This window comes from Tachypleus tridentatus, chromosome 1, assembly GCF_004210375.1.
Source record: "Tachypleus tridentatus isolate NWPU-2018 chromosome 1, ASM421037v1, whole genome shotgun sequence".
NCBI lineage: Eukaryota > Metazoa > Arthropoda > Merostomata > Xiphosura > Limulidae > Tachypleus > Tachypleus tridentatus.
Window position 1 is genome coordinate 15,466,510 of NC_134825.1, and position 24,559 is coordinate 15,491,068.

Below are 24,559 nucleotides of genomic sequence, written 5' to 3' on the forward strand. Positions count from 1 at the left end.
TCCATTGACGGTCCTATTTATTATCCATTGTTGGTTTTAATTATTATTCGCTGATGTTTCTAATTATTATCTATTGCTCTTTGTAATTATTGTCCACCTAATTATTATTGTTGTTCTTAATTAGCATCTGTTATGTTTCCTAATTATTATCGATTATCGTTTCTAAATAGAATAATCAACACAACAGATAAAATGATAAACACTCTTTCTGTTGTTAGTTTCTGCTTAAAAATGTTAATTTGACTACACTTAACTTAGGCACCATTCCTTTTACCAGCGTGTCCAAAACTGTTTCGGTTCACAGCACCCTTAGTGTCTCAGCAATTTGTCTCACCTTAGGCAAAAGAAAAAAAAACCTAACAATTCCGTTTATGAAGTCGTTAGGTCCAAACAACATAAAACTTAGTAACTATTTATCTTCTAAAAACGTTGTAGCCGTCTGAAAGAATAATACACGTAAATTGAAGGTAAAAACAATTCTTTTATTTCATTTTTAAACAACCACAATTACTAATGGGATGTGTGCGCCTACTGGGTACTGCACAGCTTACCTTGGAATCTGATTGGACACCAACACTCTCATTTCCTGTTCCACACTGATTTTCGTGCGGTACTTGTTTTTTATCACAGGGAATTCAGGTTCGCTGAGCCTTAGCACTTAACAGAGGATATTCATCTCTTATTGATATCCAAAATGAGTTAGTTCCATGCTGTCAGATTCTGTTTATAAAGTCTTGTCGGCCCGGTATGGCCAAGCGTGTTAAGGCGTGCGACTCGTAATCTGAGGGTCGCGGGTTCGCATTCCCGTCGCGCCAAACATGCTTGCCCTTCCAGCCGTAGGGGCGTTATAAAGATGCGATCAATCAAACTATTCGTTGGTAAAAGAGTAGCCCAAGAGTTGGCTGTGGGTGTTGATGACTGGCTGCCTTGTGTTACACTGCTAAATTAGGGAAGGCCAGCGCAGATAGCTCTCGTGTAGCTTTGTGCGAAATTCAAAAACAAAAAAATTAGTTATATTAGAATTTGCTTACCTTTACAATACTTCTTAGAAAGAGCTCGTAAAGTCTGTGATTTTTAACAAACAAGACTTCTTCTGTTATATTTTTTAAAAAATCATTTATTTTGGTGGGAAATTGAACAGTGTTCGTGTTACTGATTAAAGTTGTATAAAGTTTACAGAATATTGTGACCTTTCAAAATCTACATCCACACTTTACTTATTTTGGTAATTATTTTGGGATATAGTGAATCGAGTTAATGTATTAAAAATCATTGGTTTTACCTCACGTTAATTTAAGATCTTGTCATGAATACTCAATTTTACGGTACTATTGTGTGGCATTTGCCACACTTGCGAATATTCTAACTTTCTCAGATATATCATTGTCATTAAACACCTTATGAACTTTTCACGTTTACCTTTTAATTTTTACACAAGACTCGACTTATTTTATCTGCTTCTTGTCCACCTCCAAGTGGCTCAGCATTAAGTTAAAGGTTTTGGTTCCCATGGTGGGCATGTAATATAGTGTGTAGCATTATACCAAACGACAGCCAATACAAATGGGTTCCATGAGTTTTATTAAGTGCACAAATTAGTTCAAGTGTGAATAATTATTCAAAGTTGTCTGATGTTGATGGAACAGATTAGCCGATATTTATTACTTCTTTACGATAGCTTGAGCTGAAGGAACATCAAACTATATGTAACCCACGATTTCACATTGCTATTACAATTACTGACGAAGGAGACGCTAATGTAGTTTGGAGCTATGAACTGTACATAGATGAAGCTGGAGACATCTATCCGACACCTAATTTTACATGTGATGGAATTCACCGTTGTACGCAAACTCAAAGAGCCGACACCATAAACAGACTAACCGACGAAGGGCGAAACTTTAGTTTATAAGATCCTAGAATGTCTATCTTTTTTGTACTCCCCAATATCCATAACCCTGAGATTTCAGGAAGGCTCATCATGTTTGTGTACAAGTGTTCCTCAAAATTGATTTCTAATTTTATTGATAACATTCTTTATCTTATCGTACATAAATTAAGGTTCCTACAAATTGTTCATAATCTTCATGGGTAATGTAATATCTCTTTACATATTCAATCTTTACATTGAAGGCTTAAAACCTCTCAAGTTCTTTCATGATGGACGAGTTATACTCCTACCTTCCACTGATAAAATTTTACAACTTGTACTGATTCTAAATATATTTAAGTTTAATGACAATTACTCTATGTTGCTATGGGAACCAGAATGGAATATTCGTATACAAACTGTTTGTTTAATAATTTGGATTTTAGTTTTAAAGAAATGTTCCCTATTTGTACAGAAGGTATATTGACATCATTCCCGGAAACTTTATTCGTGACAGGACTCAATTTGGCAGCTTTATTATTATTAATTATGTTTCAGCCTGTTCAACCCTTCTTTAACTTTCAGCTGGCGGCAGATCGTTATTGAAAATAACAAACTGTTCAGTCTGTGTCTCTTGGTATTACGTCCAGTGCAAATGTTGACGATTATATTTCTTCATATGTTCATCTTTCTTGTAGGTTTCAAAAGTTCAGCCACACTGACATCCATTTTCATGTGTTACAGATGTAGCTTAACAATGGCATCCATCCATTTCTTTGTGTTACTGGTATAGTTTAAAACTGACATCCATCCATTTCCTTGTGTTATTGAGGTAGTTTAACACTGACATCCATTAATATCCTCGTGTTACTGAGGTAGTTTAACACTGACATCCATTAATATCCTCGTGTTACTGAGGTAGTTTAGCACTGACATCCATCCATATCCTCGTCTTGCTGATGTAGTTTAACATTGACATCCATCCAATTACTTGTGTTACTGATGTAGTTTATTACTGACATCCATTTCCTTTTGTTACTGATGTAGTTTAACACTGACATCCATCCATTTCCTTGTGTTACTGATGTAGTTTAACACTGACATCCATCTATATCCTCGTGTCACTGATGTAGTTTAATACTGGCATCCATTGATATCCTTGTGTTTCTGATGCAATTTAACCCTGATCTTCCTCGACCACTTCACTCTCTAATTTTACAGTAATAATCATATTTTCAATTTCTTCCTTTCTCATTATATGTCCCAGGAAACTCAGTTGTCTTTCTCTGGTGGTTGTACTTCCTCATTGGTTATATGGTCTGCCCACGGAACAAGTACCATTCTTCTGCAAAATCACATTTCTGTGGTATCAAGTTGCTTTTCCATGCTAGACGAAATGGCTTCCATTGTTCTCTATAATCGTATGGACTGTCTTTTTTTTAAATCTTGGTTTGTTTCACTCACCACATTTTATGTTCAGTTCCTTACTTACAGTTTTTGAGTTTACGTCGCAATCTGCAGTAATGATGATGATTTTATCTGATGGAATGATTGCCTTCTTCCTAATCGAATCTTACGAAAAGCTTTCTTTAAAGCTAGTCATAAACTTCTTGAGACGTTGTCACAAGAGATAGGACGTAATAAACTCACTTTAACTCAAACCACTAAAATTAGGGAGGAACTTTCACATTCTTCAAACTGATACTGACACTAAGGGTGTTTTAACTGAAAAATCTGTTACTGGTTCAGACACAGTTTACACCTTCTAGATTTTACTTTAGAAATATGTTTATCAGGATATATTATATAGTATATTGTTTGTAGCCTTTGTAACTTGCTCTACAATGGTGAGACAGATTTCGTGACCACACATGACACATATTAAATCTTAATCTGAATTTATTAGTTTAAGTACAGTTTTCAGATGACAAACATCTCACTGATCTCCAACCTGGAGCTCTAAGATATAAACTAACAGACTGTTGTTTATGTGAACGCGAAGAATGATGTGTTACTTATACTTCAGGTACAATCTCTTCACTTGGTTTGTACGAAAAATTTTATTTTGTGTAACTTCAATTCTGACATCCTATGACCGTTCTCTCTGTTAACCCCTCACTTATCAGCTTTATTTATTAACTTCACTTCTGACATCCTATGACCATTCTCTCTGTTAACCCCTCACTTATCAGCTTTTTTATTAACTTCACTTCTGACATCCTATGACCTTTTCTCTCTGTTAACCCCTCTCTTATCAGCTTTATTTATTAACTTCTGACTTCTGACATCCTATGACCATTCTCTCTGTTAACCCCTCACTTATCAGCTTTATTTATTAACTTCACTTCTGACATCCTATGACCATTCTCTCTGTTAACCCCTCACTTATCAGCTTTATTTATTAACTTCACTTGTGACAACCTATGACCTTTATCTCTGTTACCATCCCACACTTATCAGCTTTATTTATTAACTTCACTTCTGACATCCTATGACCTTTCTCTCTGTTACCCCTCCCACACTTATCAGCTTTATTTATTCTTCCTGCTCCTCTTTCATTAACATTATTTCTTTGGAACAGATGATTTACCAGTATTATTAGATCACACTTCTAATCATGTTCCATACGTTCTTCTACTGCTACTTTGTGCAGTGATATGTGAATTTCCACTGTGCATAATATAAATATATTCGCTCTTTCTATTTATCACTATTTAGGTCCTTCGAGTGAACCTTGGAGGGTCAGGTACAACCCTGACATCTTCCTCCCGCATTTATTGTGTCATTAATATTTTATGTTTGAGGCCACTATTAAATGTTAAACACAACATAAAAGAGGGGAACAGTTTCATAAATGTTCAAACTCTCTAGAGATCAGGGCCATGTACTTGTTGGAACGTTCATTATTTATACTAGGACACACTCGTTATACAAATAGTCCACATACTCCAATGTTCTTCATGTTGTTGGATTATTTTATGCGTATTTACCTAAATACCATTTTAATACTCTATATGATAAAACTACAATATGATGAATTAGATACTTAAAGCAATAGGTGACATATTTACTTGACTTATAGTACATATTTAGAGATGAGTCATACTTAGGCTCATTTATATCATGTATGGGCCCGGCATGGCCAAGTGGTTAAGGCACTCGACTCGTAATTCGAGAGTCGTGGGTTTGAATGCTCCCCTCTTTCAGCCATGGGAGCGTTATAATGTTACGGTCAATCCCACTGTTCATTGGCAAAAGAGTAGCCCAAGAGTTGGCGGTGGGTAGTGATAACTAGCTGCCTTCCCTCTAGTCTTATACTGTTAAATTAGGAATGGCTAGCGCAGACAACCCCTGTATAGCATTGCACGAAATTCAAAACAAATCAAACAGAAAGAAACTAATCCAACTCCACTTTTTCAGATCATTAACCAAATAAACCCTTATGAAGATGGATGTGTATGAGGAGCACATTAGGCATATAATACTTTATGAGTTTAGAAGAGGCAATAGTACAGCAGAAACTACATGAAGCATTCAAGGTGTTTATGATTCGGTGTCTTTCAATGAAAGTAAACGTCCAAGGTAATTTCATAAGTTCACTTCAGGTGACTGCAGCTTAACTGATGTGTCACATGCAGGTCGTCCTGTTGAGTTTAATGATGACTTGCTGCTGGCTGCACTTGACGAAGATTGTGCTGTGACAGTTTAAGAACTAGCATGGAAGCTTAATTCAACCCGTTCAACAGTTCACCGTCATCTCCAACCGTTTGGAAAATGAGTCTCCCATGACTTGACAAAACCCAGCCTTAGAGCAAGAGCGGACATTTGGACTTATCAGCACTCTCGTGAACGTGACTCACCTTTCTTGGACAGGTTAGTGACTGGAGATGAAAAATGGATATTTTATAAAAAAATGTTAAGCGCCGCAGGTAAACTGGCTAAAGCACAGCCCAAACTGAGCCTCCACCCTAGGAAAGTCTTGTTAAGCGTTTGGTGGAATATTGTTGATCTGTGATCCACTTTGAGTTGTTGCTACTTAATGTAACGATTACATCAGACTTCTGTTTCCAACAGTTAGAGTGCTTGAATGTTGCACTGAAAGAAAAAAGGCCTGTTATCACTCGTAAAGATGTTGTGTTACATCAAGATAATGCACGGCCCCATCCAGCAAGGATTACATCTGCAAAGATTGAGAGCTAAACTACAAAAAACTTCCACATTCTCGTTATTCTCCAGACCTTGCTTTATCAGATTATCATTTATTCCGAAGCTTGAAGAACTATCTCAATGCAAAAGAGCTTGGAACACATGGAGATGTCAAAACTACCCTCTCTACATTCTTCTCCTCCAAACCCCAAGAATTTTATAGAAGTTTCATTCAGAAGCTTGTTACTAAATGCATTTGATGCCTTATTTTTAAACATTGGAACAGATATGAACGCATGTATGACTGACGCAAAATATAATCAACAGTGACTTTTAAAGAACTAGGAGACTTAAGATCTGAGAACACTTTGTTGACCATCCATATTGTTACTTTTTGAAATATATACGCGTGTTTTCTGAACACATATTATAAACGATATCCGAAATTAATCATAAAAGGCAGAATAATTCATACTGGGGTATGTGTGAGTACGTAGTGTAAATAAATCATACTGAGGTATGTATGACAGAAGCTAACTACGTAGTGTAAATAACATTTTAAAATATATATTCGACATTTTATCTTTTTTTACTTTCATAAAAATATTCAACCGATATAAACAACCCCATATTTTAATACACTTGACATGCAATATAATCGTCTTCTGCACATGAAACGGAAGTAGCAGCTGCTGTACATGTTGTTGTGTATATATTTGTGATATGTCGTGAAGCTTTATAATTTTCAGAATTTCCTCACGTCTATCATATGACTTTTGGTTGTGTGTATATATATATGGCTTTTTTATAACTATTATAATTATTTATCTAATAGCCTTCGGTAATAAATAATATTATTTTCTACTTATTTCTTCTAGGGAGCACAAAAGTGTTCTATTACGTTTCCTCCCGAAACAGTAAAGTAATATAAAAATATATCGATTATTGCTAAAATTGAATAATTAAGTTTTAGTTTTTTCTGAGTTCTGCACTTACAACCGAGCGAAAACCATTCCCAATAAAAAATACTAAGTAGATATAATATAATACTATTCTTATTGTAATATTAAGATTCCCAGTTTGGCCCTGTAGAGAAAAGTTCCATTTTTCGAATGCGCCCTAGTCATGGTATTTTCATCATTTTAATCAAAATTTGATGAACCTACGTGATTGTCTGACGTGAGGAACGTATTGTAATTATATTATTATTGTTGTCTTTCAAAATTGAATGTGGACATGTCTGATATAAAAAACAAGCGACACACAAACATCTATGACCGTCAGACATAGAATAACAACTGATACATAAACATTCAAGTATGAATCTGTCTTACACAAAGAAATAACTGGTACACAAATATCCAACCATGCAGCTGTCTGACATAAAAAGAGTAGTGATACAAAACCATCTAATATGGGTCTGTCTGCATAGAAAAAAAAATTAGTGACGCATACACGTATAACAGGAGGACTGTCTAATATAAAAAATAATGATATACAGACAAACAACTATAGCTCTCCATGACATAGAAAAACAAGTGAAACACAAATATAAAACTATAGGTTTGTCTCATATAGAGAAAAAGTGATACATACACATCCAACTACAGCTCCATAAGACATAGAAAAGTAAGTGATGCACAAACATCCAACCTTAGGTCTGTCTGATAGTTAAGTATAGATCTGTATGACATAAAAAAGAACTGACACACGAACATCCATGAACAGGTCTATTCGAAGTAGATAAACAAGTGAAACTCAAATATAAAACTATAGGTTTGTCTCATATAGAGAAAAAAATGATACATACACATCCAACTACAGGTCCTTAAGACATAGAAACGTAAGTGATGCACAAACATCCAACTTTAGGTCTGTCTGATAGTTAAGTATAAATCTGTATGACATAAAAAAGAAGTGACACACGAACATCCATGAATAGGTCTTTTCGAAATAGATAAACAAGTGAAACTCAAATATCAAGCTGTCGGTCTGTCTGACATGGAAAGCCAAGTGTTACCCACACGCCCAAGTATGAGCCTTTTTGGCATAGAAAAGAAGTAATACACAAATATCTAAGTATGGATATGTCTCAATTAGGAAATTATGTGATCGACATACATGTAAAAACAGATTTGTCAAACACAGGAAAATAAGTCATACACAAGCATACAACTATAGGTTTCTCTGATACATAAAACAAGTGATACACCAACATCCAAGGGTGGATCTGTCTGACATAAATAAAATAAGAGATACACAAAATTTCATCTGATAAACAAAAATGCAAGTATAATTTACGCTGGCATAGAAATACAAGTGACAAGCAAACATAGATCTCTCTGATATAGAGAAATAATCGATACACAAACTTCCAACTGTAGGTCTGTCCGACCTCGGAAAATAAGTGATAGACAAACATACATCTATAGCTTTATCTGACATAGAAACCAAGTGATACACTAAAATCTATCTATAGATCTTGATGACGAGAAATCCACTTGAAATAAAAATGCATCTCATAACTGCTGGTATGGGTATTAAAACTTTTACTGACAAGGAGAGAACAACGTTTCGACCTTCCTAGGTCATCTTCAGGTTAAGAAAGAGAGAACTTGCAAGTGACCATTGCTGGACATATGTCTTAGGGATGAGAGTATAAACAGATACAGGATTGTAGGGGGCGTTGCAGTTCGATGTTAGGTTATGTCAATTAGATATAACTGTCTTAGTTTGTCAAAACTGTTACCAATATGCTTAGAGTTATACATTCGTGCAAAATAAACATAGTTTTCGTGGGCGAATTCTATATAGGTTTGATTAGCTTTCTTGCGAAGATGACCTAAGAAGGTCAAAAAATTGCTGTGTACTTTATTTTAATTAAAGATTTAATACCCATACCAACCGTCTTGAGAACATATAGTTTCAAACAGCTTCACAGTCTATGTGAACCTGTGGAAGATAAGTGGATTTCTTATAACATTCTCATACAATGATCATTCTGTTAAATCCTCCACGGAAATTACTTGAAAACCAAAATAACATTTATTCGTATCTTGATTCTGAATAAATATTCAACAAACTGAAAGAAAGAATTGATCAGTACTCTGTGTTCATATTTTGAATTCTTGAAGATCCACTCATTAGGTGCAGATGGTGGTAATTTTGCAGATAGCCCTTCCAGTAAAGGTTGGGTGAAATTTACTCAGCTCGTAACCATAAAAGTAATTATACTATTATTTATTGATAACGTTAGCATATCTTTGCAATATTTGACAGTTTATTGGTACACCCTGCCGAGCTTTGGAAAACAAAGTATGAAATTTTCAATTAAATATTAAGATCTTTTAATTAAAGATTTTCTTTTATTTTTTTCGTTACCAGGATGTTGACTGTTCAACATGCAAAATAATTTTGATTTTAAGATTAAAAATATTTTTAAGAATCAGAACATTTTCAGATTTTACGTACAAAATCTTTATAATCCCCAGGTAATTATGAACGTCGTTTTTATCAAACAAACTTTATATTTATCTGTTATTTTCACTACTTTATCTTCATACGGGTTGGTTCAATTCGACAGACTTCGTAGCCTGCATAAAAAATTGGGAGAATAAATATAAATTATGTTGTTGTTCCTAAGAAAACTACATGTGACGACGTAAAAACAGAAATGCTTGATCTAAATATCATAACAATATATATGTTAATTTTAGTAAATTGGCCTGTCTGTAGTGCCTGGATAAAGTTATGTAAATTGCAGTTACGCCGCTCACGTGCATTGATGTTACCGTATTCAAGAATATAAAACGGTCCTTTATAAAGCAACCTGTCTTAGTATACTATTGTTATGTTGCAATATACAGTTTGTTTATGTTTCGAATTTCGCGTAAAGCGACACGAGGACTATATGCGCTAGCCGCCCCTAATTTAGAAGTGTAAGACTAGACGGAAGGCAACGGGTCATCACCACCCACCGCCAACTGTTGGGCTACTCTTTTAGCACAAATAGTGGGATTGACCGTCACATTATAACGCTCCCACGGCTGAAACGGCGAGTATGTTTGGCGCGACCGGGATGCGAACCCGCGACTCTCAGATTACAAGTCGCACGCCTTAACACGCTTGGCCATGCCTGACCCAAAAAATGTTATTCTTAATCGAGCCACCCTGGATTCGAACCTAGAATTTTTTGATCTGTAGTAAGACGCGTTATCCATTGCGCCACTGACCCGCTCCGAGTAGATACAGAAACTAAATTTATCTGTTGAATTCAAATATGATTTCTTGGTTCATTTCTACTTCGAGTTCTTCAATTAAAGATTATACTTTAAGCTATTCATGTATTAGTTCTACAAAGATCTATATTGAAATAAAGGAGGTTACAGACCTAATAACAACCCAGTAGAAAATGTATTTTTGTTTACACAAGACTATACGTTACTTTTTTGTTTGTTGGTAATAAGAAATTGTTTCAATTTTATTAAGTTTATCCAGTCACATTAATTGGCACACAACTAGAATAGCATTCAAATAAATACCACTCTAGAAGTTTCCTTGTTAAATCTCCTGTAATTAGCGGATCTAACCCTCGGTAAAAAAAAGGAATCCCTTGTTGTTCCTAATTATTAACAGTTGTTGTTTTTAATTATTTTCCATTGACGGTCCTATTTATTATCCATTGTTGGTTTTAATTATTATTCGCTGATGTTTCTAATTATTATCTATTGCTCTTCGTAATTATTGTCCACCTAATTATTATTGTTGTTCTTAATTAGCATCTGTTATGTTTCCTAATTATTATCGATTATCGTTTCTAAATAGAATAATCAACACAACAGATAAAATGATAAACACTCTTTCTGTTGTTAGTTTCTGCTTAAAAATGTTAATTTGACTACACTTAACTTAGGCACCATTCCTTTTACCAGCGTGTCCAAAACTGTTTCGGTTCACAGCACCCTTAGTGTCTCAGCAATTTGTCTCACCTTAGGCAAAAAGAAAAAAAAACCCTAACAATTCCGTTTATGAAGTCGTTAGGTCCAAACAACTTAAAACTTAGTAACTATTTATCTTCTAAAAACGTTGTAGCCGTCTGAAAGAATAATACACGTAAATTGAAGGTAAAAACAATTATTTTATTTCATTTTTAAACAACCACAATTACTAATGGGATGTGTGCGCCTACTGGGTACTGCACAGCTTACCTTGGAATCTGATTGGACACCAACACTCTCATTTCCTGTTCCACACTGATTTTCGCGTGGTACTTGTTTTTTATCACAGGGAATTCAGGTTCGCTGAGCCTCAGCACTTAACAGACGATATTCATCTCTTATTGATATCCAAAATGAGTTAGTTCCATGGTGTCAGATTCTGTTTATAAAGTCTTGTCGGCCCGGTATGGCCAAGCGTGTTAAGGCGTGCGACTCGTAATCTGAGGGTCGCGGGTTCGCATCCCCGTCGCGCCAAACATGCTTGCCCTTTAAGCCGTGAAGGCATTATAATGTGACGGTCAATCCCACTATTCGTTGGTAAAAGGGTAGCCCAAAAGATGGCGGTCGGTGGGGATGACTAGCTGTGTTCCCTCTTGTCTTACACTGTTAAATTAGGAACGGCTAGCGCAGATAGCCCTCGTGTAGCTTTGCACGAAATTGAAAACAAACCAAACCAAACTAGGTATCAGGATCATAAAACAAATATTCAAGTTAACATTTTTAATAACATGGACACGTTCAGATTTGCAGTTATGAATGTTCCATTTCCAAATACGAATATTGTAGATAAGTTATGTTACAGTATGCACTACTTACAGCATATTAGTTATATTTGCCCGGCATGCCCAAGTGGGTTAAGGCGTGCGACTCGTAATTTGAGGGTCGTGGGGTCGAATACTCGTCGCACCAAACGCGTTCGCCTTTTCAATCGTGGGGGCGTTATAAAGTTCCGATCAATCAAACTATTCGTTGGTAAAAGAGTAGCCCAAGAGTTGGCTGTGGGTGGTGATGACTGGCTGCCTTGTGTTACACTGCTAAATTAGGGACGGCTGGCGCAGATAGCTCTCGTGTAGCTTTGTGCGAAATTCAAAAACAAAAAAATTAGTTATATTAGAATTTGCTTACCTTTACAATACTTTTTGGAAAGAGCTCGTAAAGTCTGTGATTTTTAACAAACAAGACTTCTTCTGTTATATATTTTAAAAAATCATTTATTTTGGTGGGAAATTGAACAGTGTTCGTGTTACTGATTAAAGTTGTATAAAGTTTACAGAATATTGTGACCTTTCAAAATCTACATCCACACTTTACTTATTTTGGTAATTATTTAGGGTTATAATGAATCGAGTTAATGTATTAAAAATCATTGGTTTTACCTCACGTTAATTTAAGATCTTGTCATGAATACTCAATTTTACGGTACTATTGTGTGGCATTTGCCACACTTGCGAATATTCTAACTTTCTAAGATATATCATTGTCATTAAACACCTTATGAACTTTTCACGTTTACCTTTTAATTTTTACACAAGACTCGACTTATTTTATCTGTTTCTTGTCCACCTCCAAGTGGCTCAGCATTAAGTTAAAGGTTTTGGTTCCCATGGTGGGCATGTAATATAGTGTGTAGCATTATACCAAACGACAGCCAATACAAATGGGTTCCATGAGTTTTATTATGTGCACAAATTAGTTCAAGTGTGAATAATTATTCAAAGTTGTCTGATGTTGATGGAACAGATTAGCCGATATTTATTACTTCTTTACGATAGCTTGAGCTGAAGGAACATCAAACTATATGTAACCCACGATTTCACATTGCTATTACAATTACTGACGAAGGAGACGCTAATGTAGTTTGGAGCTATGAACTATACATAGATGAAGCTGGAGACATCTATCCGACACCTAATTTTACATGTGATGGAATTCACCGTTGTACGCAAACTCAAAGAGCCGACACCATAAACAGACTAACCGACGAAGGGCGAAACTTTAGTTTATAAGATCCTAGAATGTCTATCTTTTTTGTACTCCCCAATATCCATAACCCTGAGATTTCAGGAAGGCTCATCATGTTTGTGTACAAGTGTTCCACAAAATTGATTTCTAATTTTATTGATAACATTCTTTATCTTATCGTACATAAATTAAGGTTCGTACAAATTGTTCATACTCTTCATGGGTAATGTAATATCTCTTTACATATTCAATCTTTACATTGAAGGCTTAAAACCTCTCAAGTTCTTTCATGATGGACGAGTTATACTCCTACCTTCCACTGATAAAATTTTACAACTTGTACTGATTCTAAATATATTTAAGTTTAATGACAATTACTCTATGTTGCTATGGGAACCAGAATGGAATATTCGTATACAAACTGTTTGTTTAATAATTTGGATTTTTGTTTTTAAGAAATGTTCCCTATTTGTACAGAAGGTATATTGACATCATTCCCGGAAACTTTATTCGTGACAGGACTCAATTTGGCAGCTTTATTATTATTAATTATGTTTCACCCTGTTCAACCCTTCTTTAACTTTCAGCTGGCGGCAGATCGTTATTGAAAATAACAAACTGTTCAGTCTGTGTCTCTTGGTATTACGTCCAGTGCAAATGTTGACGATTATATTTCTTCATATGTTCATCTTTCTTCTAGGTTTCAAAAGTTCAGCCACACTGACATCCATTTTCATGTGTTACAGATGTAGCTTAACAATGGCATCCATCCATTTCTTTGTGTTACTGGTATAGTTTAAAACTGACATCCATCCATTTCCTTGTGTTACTGAAGTAGTTTAGCACCGACATCCATCCATATCCCAGTTTTGCTGATGTAGTTTAACATTGACATCCATCCAATTACTTGTGTTACTGATGTAATTCAACACTGACATCCATCCATTTCCTCGTGTTACTGAGGTAGTTTATCGATGGCATCCATCAATTTTCTTGTGTTACTGGTGTAGTTTAACACTGACATCTATCCATTTCCTCGTGTTACTGATGTAGTTTAATACTGATATCCATCTATATCCTCGTGTCACTGATGTAGTTTAGTACTGGCATCCATTGATATCCTTGTGTTTCTGATGCAATTTAACCCTGATCTTCCTCGACCACTTCACTTTCTAATTTTACAGTAATAATCATATTTTCAATTTCTTCCTTTCTCATTATATGTCCAAGGAAACTCAGTTATCTTTCTCTGGTGGTTATAATCAATTTCCTCTGTCTCTGATCTTCTTTGTACTTCCTCATTGGTTATATGGTCTGCCCACGGAACAAGTACCATTCTTCTGCAAAATCACATTTCTGTGGTATCAAGGTGCTTTTCCATGCTAGACGAAATGGCTTCCCTTGTTCTCTATAATCATATGGACTGTCTTTTTTTTTAAATCTTGGTTTGTTTCACCCACTACATTTTATGTTCAATTCCTTACTTACAGTTTTTGAGTTTTCGTCGCAATCTGCAGTAATGATGATGATTTTATCTGATGGAATGATTGCCTTCTTCCTAATCGAATCTTACGAAAAGCTTTCTTTAAAGCTAGTCATAAACTTCTTGAGACGTTGTCACAAGAGATAGGACGTAATAAACTCACTTTAACTGAAACCACTAAGATTACGGGAGGAACTTTCACATTCTTCAAACTGATACTGACACTAAGGGTGTTTTAACTGAAGAATCTGTTACTGGTTTAGACAGAGTTAACACCTTCTAGATTTTACTTTAGAAATATGTTTATCAGGATATGTTATATAGTATATAGTTTGTAGCCTTTGTAATTTGCTCTACAATGGTGAGACAGATTTCGTGACCACAGATGACACATATTAAATCTTAATCTGAATTTATTAGTTTCAGTACAGTTTTCAGATGACAAACATCTCACTGATCTCCAACCTGGGAGCTCTAAGATATAAACTAACAGACTGTTGTTTATGTGAACGCGAAGAATGATGTGTTACTTATACTGCAGGTACAATCTCTTCACTTGGTTTGTACGAAAAATTTTCTTTTGTGTAACTTCACTTCTGACATCCTATGACCTTTCTCTCTGTTAACCCCTCTCTTATCAGCTTTATTTATTAACTTCACTTCTGACATCCTATGACCATTCTCTCTGTTAACCCCTCACTTATCAGCTTTATTTATTAACTTCACTTCTGACATCCTGTGACCTTTCTCTCTGTTACCCCCTCCCACACTTATCAGCTTTATTTATTATTCCTGTTCCTCTTTCATTAACATTATTTGTTTGGAACAGATCACATTTCTAATCATGTTCCATACGTTCTTTTTCTGCTACTTTGTGCAGTGATATGTGAATTTGCTCTGTGCATAATATAAATATATTCGCTCTTTCTATATATCGCTATTTAGGTCCTTTGAGTAAACCTAGGAGGGTCAGGTGCAACCCTGACATCTTCCTTCCGCATTTATTGTGTCATTAATATTTTATGTTTGAGGCCACAATTAAATGGTAAACACAACATAAAAGAAGGGAACAGTTTCATAAATGTTCACTAATTTGGAATCAAAATCTCTAGAGATCAGGGCCATGTACTTGTTGGAACGTTCATTATTTATACTAGGACACACTCGTTATACAAATAGTCCACATACTCCAATGTTCTTCATGTTGTTGGATTATTTTATGCGTATTTACGTAAATACCATTTTAATACTCTATATGATAAAACTACAATATGATGAATTAGATACTTATAGCAATAGGTGACATATTTACTTGACTTATAGTACATATTTAGAGATGAGTCATACTTAGGCTCATTTACATCATGTATGGGCCCGGCATGGCCAAGTGGTTAAGGCACTCGACTCCGTAATTCGAGGGTCGTGGGTTTGAATGCTCGCTCTTTCAGCCATGGGAGCGTTATAATGTAACGGTCAATCCCACTGTTCATTGGCAAAAGAGTAGCCCAAGAGTTGGCGGTGGGTAGTGATAACTAGCTGCCTTCCCTCTAGTCTTATACTGTTAAATTAGGGATAGCTAGCGCAGACAACCCCTGTATAACATTGCGCGAAATTCAAAAACAAAACAATTAGTTATATTAGAATTTGCTTACCTTTACAATACTTCTTAGAACGAGCTCGTAAAGTCTGTGATTTTTAACAAACAAGACTTCTTCTGTTACATTTTTTTAAAAATCATTTATTTTGGTGGGAAATTGAGCACTATTCGTGTTACTCATTAAAGTTGTATAAAGTTTACAGAATATTGTGACCTTTCAAAATCTACATCCACACTTTACTTATTTTGGTAATTATTTAGGGTTATAGTGAATCGAGTTAATGTATTAACAATCATTGGTTTTACCTCTCGCTAATTTAAGATCTTTTCATGAATACTCAATTTTACGGTACTATTGTGTGGCATTTGCCACACTTGCGAATATTCTAACTTTCTGAGATATATCATTGTCATTAAACACCTTATGATCTTTTCACGTTTACCTTTTAATTTTTACACAAGACTCGACTTATTTTATCTGCTTCTTGTCCTCCTCCAAGTGGCTCAGCAGTAAATTAAAGATTTTGATCCCCATGGTGAGCAGAGTACATGTAATATAGTGTGTAGCGTTATACCAAACGACAACCAATACAAATGGGTTCCATGAGTTTTAGTAAGTGCATAAATTAGTTCAAGTGTGAATAATTATTCTAAGTTGTCTGATGTTGATGGAACAGAGTAGCCGATATTTATTACTTCTTTACGATAGCTTGAGCTGAAGGAACATCAAACTATATGTAACCCACGATTTCACATTGCTATTACAATTACTGACGAAGGAGACGCTAATGTAGTTTGGAGCTTTGAACGGTACATAGATGAAGCTGCAGACATCTTTCCGACACCTAATTTTACATGTGATGGAATTCGCCGTTGTACGCAAACTCAAAGAGCCGACACCATAAATAGACTAACTGACGAAGGGTGTAACTTTAGTTTATAAGATCCTAGAATGTTTATCTTTTTTGTACTACCTAAGATCCATAAACCTGAGATTTCAGAAAGGCCCATCATGTTTGTGTACAAGTGTTCCACAAAACTGTTTTCTAATTTTATTGATAACATTCTTTACCTTATCGTACATAAATTAAGGTTCCTACAAATTGTTCATAATCTTCATGGGTAATGTAATATCTCTTTACATATTCAATCTTTACATTGAAGGCTTAAAACCTCTCAAGTTTTTTCTTGATGGACGAGTTATACTCCTACCTTCCACTGATAAAATTTTACAACTTGTACTGAATCTAAATATATTTAAGTTTAATGACAATTACTCAATGTTGCTATGGGAACCAGAATGGAATATTCGTATACAAACTGTTTGTTTAATAATTTGGATTTTTGTTTTTAAGAAATGTTCCCCTATTTGTACAGAAGATATTTTGACAACATTTCCGGAAACTTTATTCGTGACAGGACTCAATTTGGCAGCTTTATTATTATTAATTATGTTCGAGCCTGTTCAACCCTTCTTGAACTTTCAGCTGGCGGCAGATCGTTATTGAAAATAACAAACTGTTCAGTCTGTGTCTCTAGGTATGTCTAGTGCAAATGTTGATGATTATATTTCTTCATAGGTTCATGTTTTTTGTAGGTTTCAAAAGTTCAGCCACACTGACATCCATTTTCCTGCATTGATGTTATCGTATTCAAGAATATAAAACTGTCCTTTACAAAGCAACCTGTCTTAGTATACTAGTTTTTTGTTGGGTTTTGTTTGTTTTTTTGCAATTTTCAGTTTGTTTGTGTTTCGAATTTCGCGCAAAGCGACACGAAGACTACATGCGCTATCCGTCCCTAATTAAGCAGTGTAAAACTAGAGGCAAGGCAACTAGTCATCACCATTATTGCCAACTCTTAGGTTATTCTTTTACCAACGAATAGTGGGATTGACGTCACATTATAACGCCTTCACGGCTTGAAGGGCGAGCATGTTTGGTGCGACGAGGATTTGAATCCGTGACCCTCATATTATGACTCGAGCGCCTTTACTACCTAGTAATGCCAGGCTATAATATATAGTCACATTTCAGTTATAATACGCTACCTATATATGCACATATATTTTCCTATTTAAAAATACATTTTAAACTTACTTTTTATAAAACATTATAACTTATCAAACTTTGTAATAAGCTGTATTTTGGTCTAAAATAAGAACTTACCAGTTTGAAAATTTGTTTCTCAAAACTGGTACGACGTCATAAAATTGATACTGTCTGAGAAAAACACAGTTGAAGGATATTCTGCGCTTTCGATTGATTACCCACATATCATAAACAGAAATAAGAGTATATAAGGTCGCGTTTACAAATATGGAAAGAGAGTAGAAGGGTCTGTGTTGGAATAGGTACATGAGCGATACCTTAGCAAACTAGGAAGATTGTAGGTTATTTGTTGATATTCTAGCTTGTCAGTAATTTGAGTTCCTAATTCGTAAGAAACTGCAGACTTTGTACTTGGACATACAGCATGACACACAGAAGTTAATGTGTAGGATTTCTTTTAATATTTACTTTAAATAAAGGTATAAATTAATGTATCATACTAAAAGACGAATTATAATCCACAATTTGATACCAAACTTGTTAAAATACATTAATAAAATAATAGTTCAATGAAATTTAAGTGCGAGTCAACAAACGTGATATGGCATGACCTTTGACCCATACCTGTCACGATAGACCTGTAGCACTGTTATTACAAGTACAACATCGAAAAGAACATGTTATTGTTTGTGAAACTAAGACATTGAATGTTACATAAAAGGGGTGTTCTTCCACTTGTTAAGATTAGCTAAGTGTTATCGAGCCATCAGTCATTTCTATTATTAGTCGTATAGTCACAAAATACGCAACACTGAAGTTAGTTGTACGTTTTTGCAATTTAGAAGGCTACATAGGAATAAGTGTCCATAATCTTCAGAAGTATAACTTTAATATCTTGATGAGATATAGATAAGAGGGAAGCACAATATATTAAAGACGACCAACCTAACGTACAACAGTGTCATTCAAGATGTGAAAATCACATGTGATGTGGTACAACACTTAAGCTACGGACATTACCTAGTCCCATCGGACGTAGCCATAACTAATTGACATACAAGTAACTTCTAATTTATATATGGTGTATCTTCAGAAAATTTACTGGACTTTCACTAAACATTACAAGGTTTTCACACAAAAATAAGATTTTTAACGAAGTATTTTTATTAATATTTCTTCGTGAAATTATCGATTCTTTTTTTTAACTAGTACTAGAGCAAAGTGATTTCATTTGGAGATTAAAATTTCAAAAATCTCACATTTCACTTGTATAATTTCTAGAACCTCTTAAGTGAATATATAATTTTTTTTAGTAAAATTTTATATTTTTCTGTTATTACGTTTATTACTTCATTCTTCAGCCTAAAGAAAACTCATCAAATATAATGAAAAGAAAAACCTAAATATCAGAAATAAAATGAGCAGCTGCCTCCTTTCTTCTAGGCAGCTAGTCATCACCACTCACCGCCAACTCTTAGGTTACTCTTTTACCAGCGAATAGTGGGATTGACTGTCACATTATAACGCCCACACGGCTGAAATAGCGAGCATGTTTGGTGTAACCGGGATTCGAACCCGCGACCCTCGTATTAGGAGTCGAAAACCTTAGCACGCTTGGCCATGCCGGCCCTAATCAAAAAAATTCAAAGTTCGTACCCTGAGAGTTTCAACTGTTAAACATGTCCGATGAATTTTCTGTGTTTATTTTACTCTCAACACCTAAAGTTAAACCCACTGTAAATAATGCTGTAATACAACCTACAGAGCAAGAACACACGTGAAAAACATAAAAGCTTTATTAGTACTTGCCATTTTTCCAAGAACACAATATTGTACCAAGCGGTTTATATTTCATACAACATTTACAAAATAAATTTCCAAGGCTAACAAAATTGCAATTAGAATGTGTCAAAACATTTATTGTATGATTCAAAGTTGCGCTGCTCCAATAAACTTTGTAGGTTCTGAGTCTCGCCAATCAATTTACCTCGCAGGTGTTTCTGTACCGCTTCTCATTGCCTTCTAGCGAAATCACGCAAGTACAGCGGTATGTCTCCGGATTTACAACGCAAAATCAGGGGTTCGATTCACCTCGGTGGGATCAGCAGATAATCCGATGTGGCTTTGCTATAACAAAAACACACCCAGTAAAACAGTAATATGTCTGCGGACTTAAACCTCTAAAAACCGAATTTCGATACTCGTGGTGGGCAGAGTACAGATAGCCATTGTGTAGTTTTGTACTTGATTCTAAACAAACAAACTTCTCCTTATCTGTTTGATATCTGTCGAATTTCGTAGCATGTATGTACGATGGGGTTATTTGGGCACATATTTTTAATACTGCCCTCTTGTTTTAAAGTTCTCAAGTTTCGAATGTGGTTTTAATGTTACCTTAGTTTAGACTTTAGACAATTAGAAACACACAAATGCAGTAGGCCTAACTATATAATGGCCTATAAGAGTATACTATGTCGGCTAGCGTACGTCAAATATGTCTTTAAATATACATATACTTATTACTGTTTACTCATAAATGTTTAAATTTTAGTTATATTTCTTAAAACATAGAAAGTAAATGAGAAATACAGTGCAAAACATTGATTTAGTGTACGTACCCGTGTTGCGAAATTCTGTACTCGTGCATTCGTACTATGATTAAGCCTTGTCTAGACTTGAGGGTGGGGTATGTAGAAATAATAATTTTTGTAAACTCTAAGCAATAACTTTTGGAGAGAAAAAATACACATCAAATTGCAGTATTAATATCCTCAAAATTCCTGTAATTTAGTGGGGTCTCCAAGTGAAGTACATGTGGGTTGAAAAAATCCTATTCCTGTTCAGAGGCACGACTTATTAATCACACATCTAGTTCTGACAAAATTCTTTCATTCGCCATCAAATCACTTATAAACAACTGTTAGAATTACATAGAGGGAAAATGCTCTTTCTATTTGTTTTAAACTTGAGCTACTCAATCTTAGGTGGTACTAGTTAAGAACTTTCAAATGATTGATGTGAAGGGCGGAGCCACTCTATGAGATTTGTTAAACATAATAATATTATGTTTACATAATATTACATTACCCATGAAGAGTATGAACAATTTGTACGAACCTTAATTTATGTACGATAAGATAAAGAATGTTATCAATAAAATTAGAAATCAGTTTTGTGGAACACTTGTACACAAACATGATGGGTCTTCCTGAAATCTCAGGTTTATGGATCTTGGGTAGTACATAAAAGATGGACATTCTAGGATCTTATAAACTAAAGTTACGTCCTTCGTCGGTTAGTCTGTTTATGGTGTCGGCTCTTTGAGTTTGCGTACAACGGTGAATTCCATCACATGTAAAATTAGGTGTCGGATAGATGTCTCCAGCTTCATCTATGTACAGTTCATAGCTCCAAACTACAATAGCGTCTCCTTCGTCAGTAATTGTAATAGCAATGTGAAATCGTGGGTAACATATAGTTTGATGTTCCTTCAGCTCAAGCTATCGTAAAGAAGTAATAAATATCGGCTAATCTGTTCCATCAACATCAGACAACTTAGAATAATTATTCACACTTGAACTAATTTGTGCACTTAATAAAACTCATGGAACCCATTTGTATTGGCTATCGTTTGGTATAATGCTACACACTATATTACATGTACTCTGCCAACCATGGGGACCAAAACCTTTAACTTCATGCTGAGCCACTTGGAGATGGACAAGAAGCAGATAAAATAAGTCGAGTCTTGTGTAAAAATTAAAAGGTAAACGTGAAAAGATCATAAGGTGTTTAATGACAATGATATATCTCAGAAAGTTAGAATATTCGCAAGTGTGGCAAATGCCACACAATAGTACCGTAAAATTGAGTATTCATGAAAAGATCTTAAATTAGCGAGAGGTAAAACCAATGATTGTTAATACATTAATTCGATTCACTATAACCCTAAATAATTACCAAAATAACTAAAGTGTGGATGTAGATTTTGAAAGGTCACAATATTCTGTAAACTTTATACAACTTTAATCAGTAACACGAATAGTGCTCAATATCCCACCAAAATAAATGATTTTTTAAAAAAATGTAACAGAAGAAGTCTTGTTTGTTAAAAATCACAAACTTTACGAGCTCGTTCTAAGAAGTATTGTAAAGGTAAGCAAATTCTAATATAACTAATTGTTTTGTTTTTGAATTTCGCACAAAGCTACACGAGAGCTATCTGCGCTATCTGTCCCTAATTTAGCAGTGTAAGACTAGGCAGCCAGTCATCACTACCCACAGCCAACTCTTGGGCTACTTTTTTTTACCAACGAATAGTTTGATGGATCGCAACTTTATAACGCCCCCACGGCTGAAAAGGCGAACATGTTTGGTGCGACGAGAATTAGATCCCACGACCCTCAAATTACGAGTCGTACGCCTTAACCCACTTGGCCATGCCGGGCAAATATAACTAATATGCCGTAAGTAGTGCATATTGTAATATAACATATCTACAATATTCGAATTTGGAAATGGAACATTCATAACTGCAAATCTGAACGTGTCCATGTTATTAAAAATGTTAACTTGAATATTTGTTTTATGATCCTGATACCTAGTTTGGTTTGGTTTGTTTTGAATTTCGTGTAAAGCTACACGAGGGCTATCTGCGCTAGCCGTTCCTAATTTAACAGTGTAAGACCAGAGGGAACACAGCTAGTCATCCCCACCGACCGCCATCTTTTGGGCTACTCTTTTACCAAAGAATAGTGGGATTGACCGTCACATTATAATGCCCCCACGGCTGAAAGGGCAAGCATGTTTGGCGCGACGGGGATGCGAACCCGCGACCCTCAGATTACGAGCCGCACGCCTTAACACGCTTGGCCATACCGGGCCGACAAGACTTTATAAACAGAAGCTGACAGCATGGAACTAACTCATTTTGGATATCAATAAGAGATGAATATCCTCTGTTAAGTGCTAAGGCTCAGCGAACCTGAATTCCCTGTGATAAAAAACAAGTACCGCGCGAAAATCAGTGTGGAACAGGAAATGAGAGTGTTGGTGTCCAATCAGATTCCAAGGTAAGCTGTGCAGTACCCAATAGGCGCACACATCCCATTAGTAATTGTGGTTGTTTAAAAATGAAATAAAAAGTATTGTTTTTACCTTCAATTTACGTGTATTATTCTTTCAGACGGCTACAACGTTTTTAGAAGATAAATAGTTACTGAGTTTTAAGTTGTTTGGACCTAACGACTTCATAAACGGAATTGTTAGGGTTTTTTTTTCTTTTTGCCTAAGGTGAGACAAATTGCTGAGACACTAAGGGTGATGTGAACCGAAACAGTTTTGGACACGCTGGTAAAAGGAATGGTGCCTAAGTTAAGTGTAGTCAAATTAACATTTTTAATCAGAACCTAACAACAGAAAGAGTGTTTATCATTTTATCTGTTGTGTTGATTATTCTATTTAGAAACGATAATCGATAATAATTAGGAAACAAAACAGATGCTAATTAAGAACAACAATAATAATTAGGAGCATCGGTGGACAATAATTACGATGAGCAATATATAATAATTAGAAACATCAGCGAATAATAATTAAAACCAACAATGGATAATAAATAGGACCGTCAATGGAAATTAATTAAAAACAACAACTGTTAATAATTAGGAACAACAAGGCATTTCTATTTTTTCACAGAGGGTTAGATCCGCTAATTACAGGAGATTTAACAAGGAAACTTCTAGAGTGGTATTTATTTGAATGCTATTCTAGTTGTGTGCCAATTAATGTGACTGGATAAACTTAATAAAATTGAAACAGTTTCTTATTACCAACAAACAAAAAAGTAACGTATATTTTTGTGTAAACAAAAATTCATTTTCTACTGGGTTGTTATTAGGTCTGTAACCTCCTTTATTTCAATATAGATCTTTACAGAACTAATACATGACTAGCTTAAAGTATAATCTTTAATTGAAGAACTCGAAGTAGAAATGAACCAAGAAATCATATTTGAATTAAACAGATAAACTTAGTTTCTCTGTCTAATCAAAGCGGGCCAGTGGCGCAATGGATAACGCGTCTGACTACGGATCAGAAGATTCCAGGTTCGAATCCTGGCTGGCTCGATTAAGCGTTGCAATTTTGGGGCCGGCATGGCCAAGCGTCCTAAGGCGTGCGACTAGTGATCTGAGGATCGCGAATTCGAATCCCGGTCGCGCCAAACATACTCGCCGTTTCAGCCGTGGGAGCGTTATAATGTGACGGTCAATCTCACTATTTGTGCTAAAAGGGTAGCCCAATAGTTGGCGGTGGGTGGTGATGACTAGTTGCCTTCCGTCTAGTCTAACACTTCCAAATTAGGGACGGCTGGCGCATATAGTCCTCGTGTCGCTTTGCGCGAAATTCGAAACACAAACAAACTGTATATTGCAAAACAACACTAGTATACTG

General features: G+C 35.3%; 1 non-coding gene across 1 annotated transcript; it reads left to right on the plus strand.

The window, feature by feature from the left end:
• The first annotated feature begins 24,161 nt into the window (after positions 1-24,161).
• TRNAR-ACG (transfer RNA arginine (anticodon ACG)) lies at positions 24,162-24,234 on the plus strand. Its single transcript has one exon. It is a non-coding gene; the product is annotated as a tRNA-Arg (tRNA).
• Positions 24,235-24,559: the final 325 nt, after the last annotated feature.